This window comes from Scyliorhinus canicula, chromosome 16 (assembly GCF_902713615.1).
Source record: "Scyliorhinus canicula chromosome 16, sScyCan1.1, whole genome shotgun sequence".
Classification (NCBI taxonomy): domain Eukaryota; kingdom Metazoa; phylum Chordata; class Chondrichthyes; order Carcharhiniformes; family Scyliorhinidae; genus Scyliorhinus; species Scyliorhinus canicula.
In genome coordinates, this window is record NC_052161.1 from 35,288,125 (window position 1) to 35,305,927 (window position 17,803).

The following is a 17,803-nucleotide window of genomic DNA, read 5'->3' on the forward strand; positions in this document are numbered from 1 at the left end:
GGGAACAGGGCTTTAAATATTGTTTCACTTTTAAGATGGTGCTGCAGTAAATGCTTTTTCAATCTTTCTTCCCATGGGCTCATACAGTGATTGTACACAAGAAATCAAAGGGATTGATTTCTTGGAGCAAATTTTCGAATTTGGGCTCTTTAGAACATTTTTGGTGGATGTTAGGGCGATTCAAAGGTGATTCCTGGCTTTGGCTGAGTTTTTAAAACCTTGAACTTTTTCTTCACAGAGATTGGCTGCCATATGGTATGGTACCGACTCAAAACCCGGCTAGCCGCAGTGATTACCAAAATGGACTGCTCTGCCTTTAACTCCGTTAAGTCTGCAATTGATGAGGATTCACAATGGACCCCATGTGCTGTGATGGAGTCCTTTACTTGCACAATGGATTTTTCTTCTGCCTTTCAGCCTCCATGTCTGCAATGGAGCTTCTTTTTAGACAATTTCCAGATGTCTCTTCTGTTCAGGTTCACTTACTCAGGTTAGAATGCTGTTCCTTTTGTTTTTTAGATTCTGGGTCCTGTACCAGTTTTTTCGATTCTGTGTTCATTCATAGGCTGCTGCCATATTGTAAGGTCTTGTTTAGTAGGTTTCATGAAGAGGTTCAGAGGCTTGTACGGTTGAACAGTAAAGTTTAGTAGTCACAAAAAACTATATGCATATGTACAAAGTTGAACCCAAACTAGGACCTAACCTCTACTGACTTCTACTCAAGTCTCCCCGTACAACTCTGCCTCCTGTCTACTGTCATGTGCCTCTCTCTACATCATACTGTGGGCAGTACTGTTCACCAGTTCCATATTAATTCTTTCTATGCCAAACTCCCTTATACCACATGGTGCATTCCAGGAAGTTTCATCACATGTTCTCCTGGCTCTGGAGAACTGAACAGACCTTTTTCCTATCAGCACTGCTTTTATATAAAATAAACAGAAGTGTTCAAGGAAAAGGAAAGAGCAGACAATTTTTCATGATTCAGTCATTTTTCTCCTGGGTTGCTCGCAACAGTGTCTTAGAGATTAATCATTAATCTCTGGAGATTCTAGAACAATCCAGGATAGTTGGCAATTCTATTTGACAATCCTCCAATCTGAAGGGGCTTAATGCAACTTTATATAGCTGTTCTACCATCAGGATACCTGCCACATGGAGATTTAAGAGAGGGGTTCTTTGATATCACTTCTACTGCACTCTACTTGAATGTTTTCCTATTCCATGACAAAAAGACTCATTTTGCAAAGCCTATTTAAAGAAAGATATTATGGTCATGCAGATAGATAAGACATTTACTGGGTGATACTATTGTTGAGATTCTTTAATTTAATCTACGGAAACTCACTTTTTCTTAAAGCACAGGAAGTTATGGGAAAATCGGAGAGAGGTATTCAGAGTTCTGAAGGGATCTAATAAAGCAAATTGGAACTAACTATTTCCTCTTGTTGGTATGCTAGTAACTAGAAGGTATAAATTTAATTTTATTTTTACCGAGAGGGTGTTCTAACATGGAACTCCCTACCATAGATATTTGTGGAAGCAGAATTCTTAATAGTGGTTTTTAAAGAGGAAATAGTGAAATATTCATAAAGTAAAAATTTAGGAGGGGATGGGGAAAAGTTACGGACTGAAACACTATAGATAGTGTTTTTTACCACTGGAAAAAACACTATTGTCTGCTTTTTCCTCCAGCTACTTTTTATTCCGTGTTAAAGTGGATGTTGTAAATCCGTATTACAGCCATGAAAAATGGTTCTCCAAGTGTGACAAGGCTTGACAGACTGAAAGACCAAAGAATCCTCAGCATTTTAACTAACCTAGTCTCTTGATGAAAGAGCACCTTCTACTGCCTTGATGAAAAGATGGCACTCAGCAATCACTGAAAACTTTCTCAAGAGGTACTTAAGGTTAACCTAATGAGGGTAATCACAAGAGCATAAAAATTGTAGCATCATGGCTAATACATGTGGCCCCTGGTGTTATGAACGTACCTGATGCAATTTGCACCTATGTTGAAGCTGGGAAAGTTGGTAGAAATGAGCCAAACCTGAATGGGGCAGGTGTGCATCTTCCAAATTACATGACAGGTAATATTGAACAAAAAAAAATTTGCATGAAAAAATCTTTGTAATCTTAATATAGACAGAAAATTATTGTCAAACACAGTTGGATGCCAACTTTAGACAATCCAGAAATGTCTTAAATGTAATAACAAAAACTGCCTAGAATTTTGATATGTCGCATGAATACTCTTATATTTTCTAACTGATTTGATGACAAACGATCAAAAGATTTATTTGTTTTATTTCGGTATCGCTTTTATGTATAAGTATGAGGATGTAAAAATCAATACAAATTAAGTATTGCCAATGTTTTACTCCCAAAATGTCTTGGGAGTAATAGTAGAGGCAATATTTTCCTTATGATGTTCTCATTTACACAGAAGATCGGTATTTATGCAATATGAAAACTACAATTTTAAATAAATTGGGCCTCTGTGCTATGTACTTTTTTTTAAAGAATCTCGACAGCAGAGATAGATTTAATAGATTTAGTGCTGGCAGCTACTGAATCGAGTTCCAACGCTCTATTGAACTGTATTTTGTCAGCATTGTGTACAGTTCCATTGCTTGTATGGCAATCATGTTAGTGATTATATGGGTAATGAAACACGTGCCTTTTTGTCTGTGCAGCTGATTAATCTCCTTTCTATTTAGCGTTGATTTATGGTACTCAACTGTTGAAGTGAACACAAGCCCATCAGTTCCACAGCCTATTACTGCTGCCATGACTGTTCTATGCCTGCAAGGCTAGAACCATTTCTTGACAGCCCAGCTTCCCACTACATTCCCTCCAATCTGTTTTGCTTCCTGGAGTGACCTTTCATACAGTAAAATACATTAGTTGAACAGCATGGTCTCATTAAAAGAGTGAATTAACCATGGAGTCTTTTTAACCAAATGACAGCTAGAGGACTGAGTGGTAATAGCTGCGGGCGGTGAGAAACTTAACTCATGAATCAGACTGTTAATACTGCGTAATGCCTGCAGCATATAGGCTACTGCACTCTCTGCTTGCACTCATAAGAAGAAAAGCTCATTACTTTCCTCCTGATGGGAGAGAAAGAGTGAGTGGGCAATAATAAAGCTTGAATTTTTCAATACTGTTAAAAATGAGGCTGACAGATTGTTTGCTGGCAAAAGAGGGAAGGCTCATAAACACGAACTTGGAATTAGTGGTAACATACATCATACAAACTAATTAAGTCAAACTTCAATACAAAATTAGTTTTCTGTATCTGTAAAAACCTATTGAAGATGATTCTGCTAAATGAACTATAAAAACTGAACTCAATATTTCATTGGAAAAGATTTTTGTGTTTTTATTAAGGACTTTGCACTTAATTGTCCATATATTGAAGACCTAAATTTAATGTAAGTTTTATTGCAGATATTCAGAAAAAGACAAGAAAATGCAGTATGAAGGGATAAAATACACAACTGTGAAAAGTAAGCATTCATCATATTTTTCTCTGACAGAATTATAGAATAGATTGAGTCTAAAATAACAAGGAATTTTAGTAGTCCTCCTAATCTGTCAATACATAAACAATGGCCCAAATCTTCCGGTCAGGTTCGGAGCCCCTATTTCAGATTAGATTAGACAAAAAAAAACAACGTTCCTCCAAATATTTTGGGGCAATCTTCCGATGGATGATTCCGCAGAACTCAGTCAGTGCAGAAAACTTCAGAGACATCAGTGAAGGGAATTTGTAAGAAAGTTAGACCCTTTCTTACGGCTCCAGCTGCAGTATTCTGGTAAGTAAAGAGTTTAAATGTCCCGAAGCTTCTTTGAAAAGCTAAAGGGAGAAGGTAACTGTGTAAGGGGTAAGGTGAGTGAGGTAAGTTGTCAGGGTAGATAGGGTAGCAGCTGTTTTGTGTGATATGTGAGTAGGGCCATACATGTGTAAGGTGGGAACAAGGTAAGGTAGTAGTTGAGTAGGGTGGCAGGTGGTAGGTGGGTCAGGTAACAGATGCGTAGTGTGGCAGTTTGGAAGGTGGACTGGGTGGTGGGTGGGTAGAGTAGCAGGGGAAGATGGATGAGGTGGGTACGGTGGCAGGTGGGTGAGTTGGATAGGGTGGAAGTGGGTCATGTGGAAGATGGGTAAGGTGTCAGGTGGGTTAGGTAGGTTTGGTGGCAGTTGAGTTGTGTGATAGGGTGGTGAGATGAAAGGTGGGTAGGGTGGAAAGGGGTGGGTGGCAGGTGGATGAGGTAGGCAGGTGGCAAGTGGGTAGGGTGGTAGGTAGGTGAGGTGGGTAGCTGAGCCTAGTCAGGTGAGGAGGGGTTGTCATGTCAGGCTAGTCAGGTCAGGTTAAGTCGAGAGGAGTGGGTGACTTTGGAGGGGAAGTCAGGTTGGGTTCGGGGAAGTCAGCAGGAAGACAGGGGTCAGTTCGGTCAGAGGGGTAATCAGGGGGTCAGGGGAGTAGTTGGGGTGAGTCGGGGGTCAGTGTAGATGATTAGGGGATCAATTGTATCATTAGCCAGGGGTTAGACTAGAATTTTTCTGTTTGACATTTCATGGGTAACTATTCAAATAAGTAGGTTGGAACTGTCCAAAGTCTCCGACACTTTTTGGAGTATCTCAGGGAACAGGACAATTAGTCATTAGAGGTTCAAACTTTCTGACCAATTTCCCTGGAGTCAGTGCATTGGGACTTCCGACAGATTTTGTATGCATCTTCCAGTGTATGTTTGCTTACTGACCATCTGGAGATTGGAAGGTTTCAACCAATATAATCAACATAGCACAGGGGACAGCAGCAAATTATATTCTAAATTACATACAAGCAATTCACATGCAAAAAAAGGTAAACACAATTTTTAAAAATATCCTGCACACCAATTAATTAGAATTATTGGTTACAAAGGGTGGCACGGTGGCGCAGTGGTTAGCACTGCTGCCTAAGGCGCCGAGGATGTGGGTTCGATCCTGGCCCTGGATCACTGTCTGTGTGGAGTTTGCACATTCTCCCTGTGTCTGCGTGAGTTTCACCCCCACAACCCAAAGATATGCATTTATGTGGTTTGGCCATACTAAATTGCCCTTAATTTAAAAAAAGAATTGGCTGCAGAATTCAGCTCTGTAATATGCTGTAGCTATCACTGTTGAAGTTGGAGCTCCTCAAATTGGCAAACCGAATACTTCAGGTGAGTTCTGTATGGCTCACATGTGTGCTCATGTGGGTCTACTGTACGTGTGTTGCAATCTGGACTGTCTGACTGCAGATGATACTGATGGGGTGGCAATGGTAGGAGTAATCCTGAGGGAGGATAGCAAGTTTATGCACCATGGATCCACTAGCTCTCCACCAGAGAAAATTCAGCATTCCTCGTAACTTACTGAAGTACAGATTGTTGGACTGCTTTAAGAGCCTGGAAGCTGTTTTGAACGCTGAGATCTGTAACCATGTTGGCAGCATGACAAGTATGGTTCTCATGATCCCAGTTTGAACTTCCTTTGCAGCACTGAGGCATTGCGTAGCTTCTATCTGTGCTACCAAACACTACCTCATAGATACATAGAAGATAGGAGCAGGAGGAGGCCTTTTGGTCCTTCGAGCCTGCTCTGCTATTCATCATGAACACGGCTGATCATCCAACTCAATAGCCTAATCCTGCTTTCTCCCCATAGCCTTTGATCCCATTCTCCCCTAGTGCTATATCCAGCTGCCTCTGGAATATATTCAAAGTTTTAGCATCAACTACTTCCTGTGGTAATGAATTCCACAGGCTCACCACTCTGTGTGAAGAAATGTCTCCTTATCTCTGTCCGAAATGGTTTACCCTGAATGCTCAGACTATGACCCCTGGTTGTGGACACACCCATCATTGGTAACATCTTCCCTGCATCTACCCTGTCTAGTCCTGTTAGAATTTTATAAGTCTCTATGAGATCCCCCCTCATTCTTCTGAACTCCAGCGAGAACAATCCCAACCTAGTCAATCTCTGCTCATGTGACAGTCCCACCATCCCTGGAAACAGTCTGGTAAACCTTCGCTGCACTCCCTCGAGAGCAAGAACATCCTTCCTAAGAGAAGCACGGTAGCATGGTGGTTAGCATAAATGCTTCACAGCTCCAGGGTCCCAGGTTCGGTTCCCGGCTGGGTCACTGTCTGTGCGGAGTCGGCACGTCCTCCCCGTGTGTGCGTGGGTTTCCACCGGGTGCTCTGGTTTCCTCCCACAGTCCAAAGATGTGCGGGTTAGGTGGATTGGCCATGCTAAATCCCCCGTTGTATCCTAAAAAGTAAGGTTAAGGGGGGGGGGGAGTTGTTGGGTTACGGGTATAGGGTGGATACGTGGGTTTGAGTAGGGTGATCATTGCTCAGCACAACATCGAGGGCCGAAGGGCCTGTTCTGTGCTGTACTGTTCTATGTTCTATGTTCTAAGACCAAAACTGCACACAGTACTCCAAATGGCTGAGTCCACAAGTATTGTCATGAGGTTGGCCAAGCTGGAAAGCTCTGAACAATGCTCTCAACCAAGTTGGAGGTAAACTCCTCTATGCTCCTTGGCATTGACAGTAGGCCGTGACAATGCATCAAGAATCTTGGTGAGCAGACTTATCTGCATCCTCCTACAGACACCCCCTCAAAGTTCTCACCCCTGACTACTGTAGCAGATTTTTTGCATGACCTGACCCTCTGGGGAGCTAACAAACAAACTATCCTATTGTCCTGGACTAGCTATAACCCACTGAGCTCAGTGGCTCAACACATGCAGATCTGAACTCTGTATTACCATCAAAGACATGTGCACTGCCATTATCTGAACTTGTCAGCTGCGAGTGTCAGATCAGAATATGGTCCCTTTTCATTAAAGATGTGGTGTATTCACCCTTTCATAGTGAGGTCGTACTCGCTGACTGAGCAGCAAATCTTGGATCTCTGAAAGCAAAAATGCAGAAGAGAAGTGTTGACCCAAGGGAAGGGGGCTAATGTGGAAAGCAAGAACACAATAAATAGGAGCAGAAGTAGACCGTACACCCAGTTGAGCTTGCTATTCAATACCATCATGGCTTATCTCGGACTTGGATCCGCTTTCCCATCTAATGTGTAATTAGTGAGGTCTTGCAACACTAAAACTCAGTAGAAATTTGAGTTAAACTTCTTGGATGCAAACAAGAATCTTTATTTCCTCTATTTGATTACAATTAGGAGAAACTTAAATCTATTCTCAATAAAGTCCGGCTAGCGAAAGAACCATCAATTCACGAGATACGTGCTTTCAGATATGAACAGTGGTTTTAATCTACTTACTTCAGAGCCAGCATGTTACCTGTTGAACTCTCGATGAACTCAGGCTGGCTCTGGACACGGTTATTTATACAGCAGTCTAGGGGGAGGAGTCATGGGCCAAGGGTGGAGCCCTGTACAAACTCCTGAGCATTCCCAGAGCTACTCCCCCTATTGGTCGGATAAGGCTACTGCGCTTACAATAGTATTGGTAAATAAAGTGTGAATTACTAAGTGACATTCGCCACATTCACCCTCTGCAAAAAAAATCAAGTCCGGCGGGGGTGGTGGTCTACAAAGTAAGTCTGTCCGGTGGTCGAACTGTCTGCTGTGATCTGCGGAGCACCAGGGTTGCAGCCTCTTGCAGTGGCTGGATGGGTGTTGTGTGCTGGGGTACAATGGCGGACTCCAGGGAGGGTTGTGTCCGAGCTTCATACTCTTCTGGTTCGACCGGGGACTGGGGGCGCTGGGGGATGGCCGGCGCAGGTGCACGGAACTGGTGGAGCGAGCTCGTGGGCTCTGGAGCGCGAGGGGGTGGCAGCATGGGGTGTAGGGTGAGGGGTCCTTCTGTGGGGGTAGAGGGGGCGCTGGATCCGGCGGGTGCCAGATCCAGGAGGGATACTGTCTCCTGGTGGCCGTCACGGAACTCGACAAAGGCGCATTGGGGGTTGGAGTGGAGCAGGCGCACCTTCTCAACAAGGGGGTCGGTTTTGTGTGCCCTGACGTGTTTCCTCAGGAGTACTGGGCCCGGTGTCCTCAGCCATGCCGGAAGTGAGACCCCCATGGTAGTGCCCCTGGAAAAAATGAAGAGCCTCTCGTGAGGGGTCTGATTGGTCGCTGTGCATAGGAGGGACCTAATAGCATGGAGCGCGTCTGGGAGGACTTCCTGCCACTGGGAGACTTGGAACTTTCTAGACCGGAGGGTCAGTAGGACGGTCTTCCAGACCGTCGCGTTCTCCCTCTCCACCTGCCCGTTCCCCCTGGGGTTGTAGCTGGTAGTCCTGCTCGAGGCAATGCCCTTGTCGAGCAGGTACTGACGCAGCTCGTCGCTTATAAAGGACGAACCCCAGTCGCTGTGTACGTAGCTGGGGAAACCAAACAGGGTGAAGATGCTATGCAGGGCCCTAATGACTGTGTGGGAGGTCATGTCGGGGCACGGGATAGCAAATGGGAAACGGGAGAACTCATCTACGACGTTTAGAAAGTAAACGTTCTTCTTAGTTGAGGGGAGTGGCCCTTTGAAATCAATCGCGAGGCGTTCAAAGGGCCTAGAAGCCTTGACCAGGTGGGCCCTGTCTGGTCTATAGAAGTGCGGTTTGCACTCCGCACAGATCGGGCAGTCCCCGGTGACCGCTTTTACCTCCTCATTGGAGAAAGGCAGGTTTCGGGCTCTGATGTAGTGGGCGAGCCGGGGGACCCCCGGGTGGCAGAGGTCGTTGTGGATGACTTTCAGTCGGTCAATCTGCGCGCTGGTGCATGTCCCGCGGGATAGGGTATCCGGAGGCTCGTTGAGCTTCCCGGGTCGATACTTAATATCGTAATTATAGGTGGAGAGTTCGATCCTCCACCGAAGAATTTTATCATTTTTAATTTTGCCCCTTTGCGAGTTATCAAACATAAAGGCAACCGATCGGTGGTCGGTGATGAGGGTGAACCTCCTACCTGCGAGGTAGTGTCTCCAGTAACGAATAGCCTCCACAATGGCTTGTGCTTCTTTCTCGACGGAGGAGAGTCGGAGTTCTGAATCGGAGAGGGTACGGGAGAAAAATGAGACTGGTCTCCCTGCCTGATTTAGTGTGGCTGCTAGAGCTACCTCTGAGGCGTCGGTCTCAACCTAGAATGGAGTGGATTCATCCACCGCCCGCATGGCCGCTTTGGCGATGTCCTCCTTGATGTAGTTGAAGGCCTGGCGTGCCTCAGCTGACAGGGGAAATCGTGTGGCTTTAAAGAGTGGCGGTCTTTGAGGGACCCACTGGGCGTAGTAGGAGAAGAAGCCCAAGCACCGTTTGAGGGCCTTGGGGCAATGGGGGAGGGGGAGTTCTAAGAGGGGGCGCATACGGTCCGGGTCTGGGCCCAGGACTCCGTTTTCCATGACGTAGCCGAGGATGGCCAGTCTGTTTGTGCGGAAAACGCATTTCTCTTTGTTGTAGGTGATGTTTAATTTCTGTGCCGTCTGGAAAAAACGGTGGAGGTTGGTGTCGTGGTCCTGCTGGTCATAGCTGCAGATGGTGACATTGTCCAAGTACGGAAACGTGGCCCGCAGCCCGTACTGGTCCACCATTCGGTCCATTGCTCGTTGGAACACCGAGACCCCATTAGAGATGCCGAAGGGGACCCGGAGGAAATGGAAGAGGCGGCCATCGGCCTCGAATGCCGTGTAGTGGCGGTCCTCTGGCGGATTGGGAGCTGGTGGTATGCAGACTTCAGATCCACCGTGGAAAAGAGCCGATACTGGGCAATCTGATTCACCACATCTGCAATCCTGGGGAGGGGATACGCGTCAAGGAGCGTAAATCTATTTATGGTCTGACTATGGTCGACAATCATGCGTAATTTTTCCCCGGTCTTAACGACCACCACCTGAGCTCTCCAAGGACTATTGCTGGCCTCTATAATCCCCTCACTGAGAAGCCTTCAGACCTCTGATCTGATAAATACCCTATCCTGCAGGCTGTTTCGCCTGCTAAGAGTGGCTACGGGTTTACAGTCCTTTGTGAGATTGACGAAGAGGGGAGGGGAGGGGAGATTCGCAGCGTAGCGAGGCTGCAGATAGTGAGTGGGGGCAGGGGCCCACCGAAGTTGAGGGTGAGGCTCTTAAGATTACATTGAAAATCTAGGCCTAATAAGAGTGGCATGCAGAGTTCGGGCAAGACGTAGAATTGAAATTTTGCATAGCTAGCGCCTCGGATTGTGAGTGTCGCGGCGGTGCGCCCCTGGACCTGGACAGAGTGGGAGCCTGAAGCGAGAGAGATAGTTTGCCGCACGGGGAAAACCTGGAGCGAATAGTGTCTTACTAGATCTGGGTGTATGAAGCTCTCAGTACTCCGAGAGTCGAAAAGGCATGGCGTGCTGTACCCGTTGATTTGGACCTCTGCCATCGAGTTTCGCAGATGCTTCGGGCACGATTGGTCAAGGGTGAGTTGCGGGTAGTCGGCGGCTTGATCAGCTGTGCTGGAGAGGCCCCGTGATGACTGCCCTCTGAGTTCGTAGTCGTACTCTTCCGATTAGTTGTCCGAGTGTGGAGATGCAGGTCGGGCCCGTGGTTCGCACGTGGCGGGCGGCGAGGAAGATGGCGTCCAAGATGGCGGCCTCCATGAGTCGCACGTGGCCAGCCGCGTGGTGGAGGTTTTCCAAGATGGCGGTCTCCATGGATCGCACGTGGCGGAGGGGGCGGTGTCGGGGCATAGGCCGCAGCGTTTCGGGCCCCGCGGGCCTGCGGGTGTGGGGAGTGATTATTTTGTGCCGCTGGGGAGTTGGAAGCTGGGGCCCTTTTTGCGAGGCACACTCTCGCGTAGTGGCCTTTCCACCCGCAGCTGCTGCAGGTCAAGTTGCGGGCCGGGCAGTGCTGCCGCGGGTGCTGATTCTGGCCGCAGAAATGGCAGGCTTGGGCAGCATAGTGGCTGGCTGGAGCAGCATAGTGGCTGGCTGGGGCAGCATGGTGGCTGGGTGGCCGCGTGGCACAGGCCTGGGGGAGTCGCTGGTCGGGGGCCCATGATTGGGTCGCGGGGTCCGCGGGGAATGAGGTGAGGCTGCGGAAAGAGACCTCCATCGTGGTAGCAATTTCCGCAGTTGTTTCTAAGTCTTGGGCCCCCTTTTCCAGCAGTCTTTGGCACACATAATTAGACCTGAGGCCCGCTACAAAAACGTCGCTACAGCAAGTTCTCTATGTAACCGCTTGATAGTTACAGTCATTTGATAAATTTGATAAACCATCAATTCACGCGACACGTGCTTTCAGATATGAACAGTGGTTTTAATCTACTTACTTCAGAGCCAGCCTGTTACCCGTGGAACTCTCGATGAACTCAGGCTGGCTCTGGACACGGTTATTTATACAGCAGTCTAGGGGGAGGAGTCGTGGGCAGAGCCAAGGGTGGAGCCCTGTACAAACTCCTGAGCATTCCCAGAGCTACTCCCCCTAGTGGTCGGATAACGCTACTGCGCTTACAATAGTATTGGTAAATACAGTGTTAAGTACTAAGTGACATTCACCACAACTTGTACACAATTTAATTGGCACACATAATTAGACCTGAGGCCCGTTACAAAAACGTCGCTACAGCAAGTTCTCTATGTAACCGCTTGATAGTTACAGTCATTTGATAAATTATTGAGTTCTCTTAGAAATTCGGTGAGTGATTCTGTAGGCCGCTGGCGGCGAGTCGTGAACACATGGTGTGCGGAAACTTCATTAATGGGCCTTACATACATCTTATCGAGTATCGCTAGCGCTGCAGTATATGAACCGGCCGAGTTTAGTTGCGTAGAGATTCTGTGGTCACCCTCGCGTGCAGTAGACTTAACTTCTGTTCCTCTGTTGTTTCGGCTGTGCTTGCTTCTGGCAGGTAGGCCTTAAAGCACCGCAGCCAGTGGGAGAAGATTTATTTTGCCTCTGCATCCTGTGGGTCGAGTTCTAGGCGTTCAGGCTTGAGGGCTGATTCCATGATCGATCCTGACTGTTCTTAAGTAGATTAAGTTGATGGAACCATCAATTCACGAGACACGTGCTTTCAGATATGAACAGTGGTTTTAATCTACTTACTTCAGAGCCAGCCTGTTACCCGTTGAACTCTCGATGAACTCAGGCTGGCTCTGGACACGGTTATTTATACAGCAGTCTGGGGGAGGAGTCGTGGGCAGAGCCAAGGGTGGAGCCCTGTACAAACTCCTGAGCATTCCCAGAGCTACTCCCCCTAGTGGTCGGATAACGCTACTGCGCTTACAATAGTATTGGTAAATACAGTGTGAAGTACTAAGTGACATTCACCACAACTTGTACACAATTTAATTTTCAAATAATAAACAAATGGTTTCTTGCTTACGGCAAAATAGCTTGCATTTACTTCAAGAGTTAGAGTGGAAAAATGAAAATATGAAAAATAGAGATAGTGAATAGTTTAGATCAAAGTATGGAATGATCCTGGATAAAGATGGCCGTACAGACCATCATGTTTATATGAAATCTTATCTGTCTTGAGCCATCCATCTACACCTCTATGTCGTCCTAATTTGTTTGGGTTAGAACCGAATATATTTGATTCGACGGTCAGCTGCCAATCCTTAATGTGCAACGTAAGTTCTGAATGTTTCATGTTTGAATAGTTGTGTATGTTATGGAATGCGATTCTGTGCTATTATCAAGACTGGTTTCTACTGGGTTTCTGCTGACTTCGCTTTATCCACATTAAGAACAATAGTGCCTTCATGTTGCTCTTCATGTGCCTGCTTCATCCTTGATCAGATTACTGGTACAGCTCATGTTTTAATGTCAAACTATCTTTGAAAATATGTTTGCTGGAACAATAGCTTTTTTATCTTTGCTTCATAAAAATGTTGTTTTAATCTCCAATGAGTTTATGCATGTGTCAGGCCTTTTGTGTCTCTGCTGAAGCCATGTGTTTTATCATGACCTGAGGTTGTGAGTGCTGAAATCCTCAATTTAAAATAGGTAATAAAACTGGGGTTTAATATTTACACTAAATAGCCTTCTTTTACCTCTCAGATCTGTCAGGAAATAGTCGATTCCTATCACCATCTGTTCCAGGATTCCCGAGAGAGTATAATTTGTCTATCCCAGCCGTAAATATATTCAACAACCCTCTGGGATGAAGAATTTCAAAGATTCATAACGCTTTGAGAGAAGTAATTTCTCCTCATCTCTGTTCCAGATGATCAGCCCATTATTCCGAGCTCCAGTTTTTCAGATTCCCTGATAAGTGGAAACAATGGGCGGGATTCTCCCATAATTGGAACGATCGCCGGAACTCGGCGCCGAAAACGTCGCGGACCACTCCAGTGTCGGGCTCCCCCAAACAGCGCAAAGTCTCCGGCCCAGACATGGCGCGGCGTCACAGCACAAAAGACTCCCCCCCCCCCGGAGAGCGCGACATAGAGGTGCTCCTGGACGCAGTGGAGCAGAGGAGGGAGGCCCTGTACTCCGGACATGGCCGCAGGGTCGCCCCACGTCTCAGCCGGCGTCTGTGGAGGGAGGTGGCAGAGGCCGTCAGTGCTGTGGCAGTAACACCAAGGACAAGCGCCCAGTGCCACAAGAAGGTGAATTACCTTGTTAGGGCAGCCAGGGTGAGTACCACCCCCCCCCCCCCTCCGATGTGTGGCACAGCCCCAGGTGCAACTGACATGGCTGCACCCACCCATGCAGCCTGCAGTGGCAGGATGCGCTGCGCACCTCTGCCAATATACGCACAACCGCTGGCCTGCATGTATATCCCTGCCTAACACTGTTGCCCTTTATCCCTGCCACCCATCCACCAGCCCACCCACCACAGGGGAAGCGCGCACACAACAGGGGGCGTGAAGGACCCAGCTAATGAGAGACCACTCACCGTTCATGAGGAGAGGGCCCTGGAACTCGCAGGTGGGCCTAAGGACCGGGAGGTTGCGGATGCATAGGTCGGGGGCGCACCACCAAGTGAGACCCCCCATGGCCTGTCCCCTTCCCCCATATTCCCCCTCCCCCGTATCCCCCATATCTCCCTCCCCCATATCCCCCATATCCCCCTCCCCCATATCCCCATATCCCCCTCCCCCATATCCCCCTTCCCCCAGATCCCCCTTCCCCCATATCCACCATCCCCCATATCCCCCTCCCCCATATTCCCCAATATCCCTCCTCCCCTATATCCTCCTTCCACCATATACCCGCTCCCCCATACCCCCGATCAACGCCCGCATGTCTAACCATGCATGCTATATTGTGTATTGCAGGATCAAATATCGAGGCACCCGTCCCCGTGGATGCCGACCATCCCCAGGACGATCCAGGGCAGCCACGAGACAGGGAGCGGCCCGGCCCCTTCGACATACGACGCCCCCAAGCGGCCACGAGACAGGGAGAAACCCGGCCCCTCCGGCATGCAACGCCCACAGGACACCCCAGGGCAGCCACGAGACAGGGACAGGCCCGGAGCAACAGGGAGACGACGCCCCCCTCTCGTGCGAGTGCGGCGACGCAGGCGTGCGACACCCAGCAATGAGGGTAGCAGCCATAGGCCCCCCTCGCAGCCGAGCCAGGACACCCCTACCCAGGACACCCCTACCCAGAACGCCCCTACCCAGGACACCCCCACCCAGGACACCACCGCCCAGGACAACGCTACTCAGGACATCCCTACCCAGGACACCACCGCCCATGACAACGCTACTCAGGACACCCCTACCCAGGGCACCCCTACCTGGAACACTGACACACATGACACCGACACACAGGACACTGACACACAGGAGATGGGTGGACAGGAACCGCCCCCTACAGGGGACCATGGACTCTGGGTCGGACGAGGAACATGACACAACGTCACTGCTATCTCCAACACCCTCCACCATTGCAGAGACACTCACCTCGGTTGGGCACTTTAGCGATGAGGCTTCTGGTACACTCACTGGTGCGCACCCCACAGCCGTCCCGGTACAGCAGGTGGAGGTAGGAGCAACCGAGGGGCCGGGAGATCGGAGGGCATCCCGGCGCAAGCAACCATCTCCACCCAGACGGGTCCCGGGTTCCTGGATTTACCACACCCACCGATAGACCCGATGCAGTCACAGAACCAGGGACGATCGAAGGGGGTGACGGCCGGCTTGTGGCGGCTGCAGACGCAGGTGGAGGAGTGCACCCACGTCCAGGAGCTGGGAGTGGTGCCGGTCAAGCGTGCCACCCAGGCCGAAACCGCACGGGTGGGGTCCGCGGTGGAGGCAATGGGTGCGATGGTGTCAGACATGGGGAGTAGTATGCAAGGCCTGGGGCTTTCCGTGCAGGCGGCGTCTGTGGCCCAGGAAATGGCTGCCCTCTCACAGAAAGCAAAGCGCCAGAGCCAGCGGAAGATGGCAGAAGCGCTCAACACCGTGGCCCTGTCTCAGCAGGCCATGGCCCAGTCTCTGCAGGCAGTGGCCCAGTCTCTGCAGGCCTTCGCTGAGGGCATCGGCGCCATTGCCCAGGTGCTGGCCGGCATCACCAGACACAGACAGGGATGGCCAACTCCCTGAGCTCCATGGCTGCAAACTTGCAGACCCTTGTCGATGCCAGCATGGACCTCCAGGACTGGCAGCGCCAGGTGTCGGGGGAGCATCGGATGGTCGGTCTGTTTGCACCCCCAACCCATGTAGAGCCCCGGGCGCCATCGGGCACCCCGAGTCACAGGGCAGGAATCACAGGAGTCCACCTGCAGTTCTGCTGTACCGTCTGGGGAACCATCTAGACGTAGTCAAAAGGCCCGTAAGGCCAAACAATTAGACACTGAGTAAGTTGGCACAGGTGCAGGGCACAGACGAGTTATAGGAGCTGGGGCACGTGTATGAACTGTTTGTTATTAAAATGACTCTCACACCTAGAGCAGCTGCCTTTGTCCTCTGACCGAAGCGTGCGGGGGTGTGGTGTCCCGCTCTGCGATGAGCTCCTGGTTCTACATTATTGTCCAATAATGTAGAACCAAGAGCTCATCACAGAGCGGGTCGTCATCATCCTCCATGGCCTGCAATAGACACGCTTCCACCGGCGACCGTGTGAGCCCGGCCCGTTGTGCCGCAGGTGGAATTGCAATGGAGGGGTGGTGTGCATGCGGGTGGGGTGGGGGTGGTTGGTGATGGGTGGGCGGGGGGGTGTGAGTGTGGTTGGTGGTGGGTGGGTGGGAGGGTGAGTGTGGTTGGTCGTGTGTGGTTGGGGGGTGTGTGGTTGGTGGTGGGTGGGGGGGGTGAGGGTGGTCGGCTGGTGCCGTGGACTGCAGTCTGTGCCCATACTCGGCTATTCCCACACCCCCCTAGTCAGTGAACCAGACGGCCTGTCCCGTGCCCGCTGGCCCAGACGGTAAGGGTGGGTAGCCTCCCGCCCATGTCCAGCCTGTCTGTCCTGATCATTGCCCCCATCCTCCTCATCTTGGGAGGACTGCACCTCGTCCTGCTGCTCCTCCACTCCCCCTTCCTTTGCCTGCGGCACATCGCCCCTCTGCTGGGCTATGTTGTGCAGGCCGCAGCACACCACAACGATGTGGCCGACCCTATCTGGGGGTACTGGAGGCCCCCCCCCCCCCCCCCCCCCCCCATGCAGCCAGGTGCCATGGGCTGCTTGGTCGCGTCTGTTGGAAGCTGGCACCTGGCCAGAAGGATGACCTCCCGAAACCCCCCCCCCCCCCCCCCCCCCCCACCCCCCGTTCCCCGTCCCCGGCACTCGCCCTCTCCCCCTCTCCCCGGCACCCACGTCCCCTCCCCTCCCCCTCTCCCCAGCACTTGCACCCTGTCTCCGGCACTCGCTCCCCCCCCCAGCACTCGCCCTCCCCCCTCCCCGGAACTCACCCCCCCTCCCCGGCACTCGCACCCCCCTCCCCGCAACTCATCCCCCTCCCCGGCGCTCGCCATGTCCCCCCTCCCTGGCACTCACCCCCCCTCCCCGGTGCACGCCCCCCCTCCCCGGCACTCAAACCCCTTCCCGGCACTCGCCACCCCTCCATGGCACTCGCCCTCTCCCCTCTCCCCGGCACTCTACCCCTCACCCCGGCACCCCCCCCCCCCCCCCCTCTCCGGCACTCACCCTCTTCCTCCTCACTCGCAATCGCCCCCTCTCCCCGGCACTCACTCTCTCTCCCCCCTCCCCGGCACTTGCCACCCGCTCCCCTTCCCTTCTCCCCGGCACTCGTCCCTGGCATTCGCCCCCCACCCCGGCGCTGACCCTCTCCCCCCTCTCCCCAGCACCCGACCCACCCTCCCCCCCCCCGGCAATCGCCCTATCCCACCTCCCTGTCACTCGCCCCCTCTCCCCGGCACTCGCCCCCCTTCCTGGCACTCGCCCTCTTCCCCTCTCCTTGGCACTCACCTCCCTTCCCCAACACTCGTCCCCTTACCCGGCACTCGACCTCTCCCACTTCCCGGCACTCGTCCCCCCTCCCTGGCACGCCCACTGTCCCTTCCCCGGCACTCGCCCTCTCCCCCCTCCCTGGCACTCACCCCGCCCTCCCCGGCAGTTGCCCCCCCCTCCTCTCCCCCTCTCCCCGGCACTCCTCCCCAGCATTCGCACCCCCTCCCCGGCGCTCACCCTCTCCCCCTCTCCCTGGCACTCGCTCCCCCTCCCTGGCATTCGCCCTCTCCCCGCTCCCCGGCACTCGCCCCCTCTCCCCAGCACTCGCCCTCTCCCCCTCTCCCCCTCTCCCTGGCACTCGCCCCCCCTTCCCGGCACTCGTCCCCTTCCCCGGTGCTCGCTTTCTCCCCCCTCCCCGGCACTCGCCCCCCTCCCTGGCAAGCCCTGCCTCCCCAGCACTCGCCCTGTCCCGCTTCCCCGCACTC

The 17,803-nt window shown here is 51.3% G+C and overlaps 1 long non-coding RNA gene across 1 annotated transcript; it reads left to right on the forward strand.

Annotated features, from left to right (window-relative positions):
* The first annotated feature begins 246 nt into the window (after positions 1 to 246).
* On the forward strand, positions 247 to 14,339 carry LOC119979266. Its single transcript, XR_005463691.1, has 4 exons — positions 247 to 490; positions 1,696 to 1,901; positions 3,454 to 3,512; positions 14,243 to 14,339. It is a non-coding gene; the product is annotated as an uncharacterized LOC119979266 (long non-coding RNA).
* Positions 14,340 to 17,803: the final 3,464 nt, after the last annotated feature.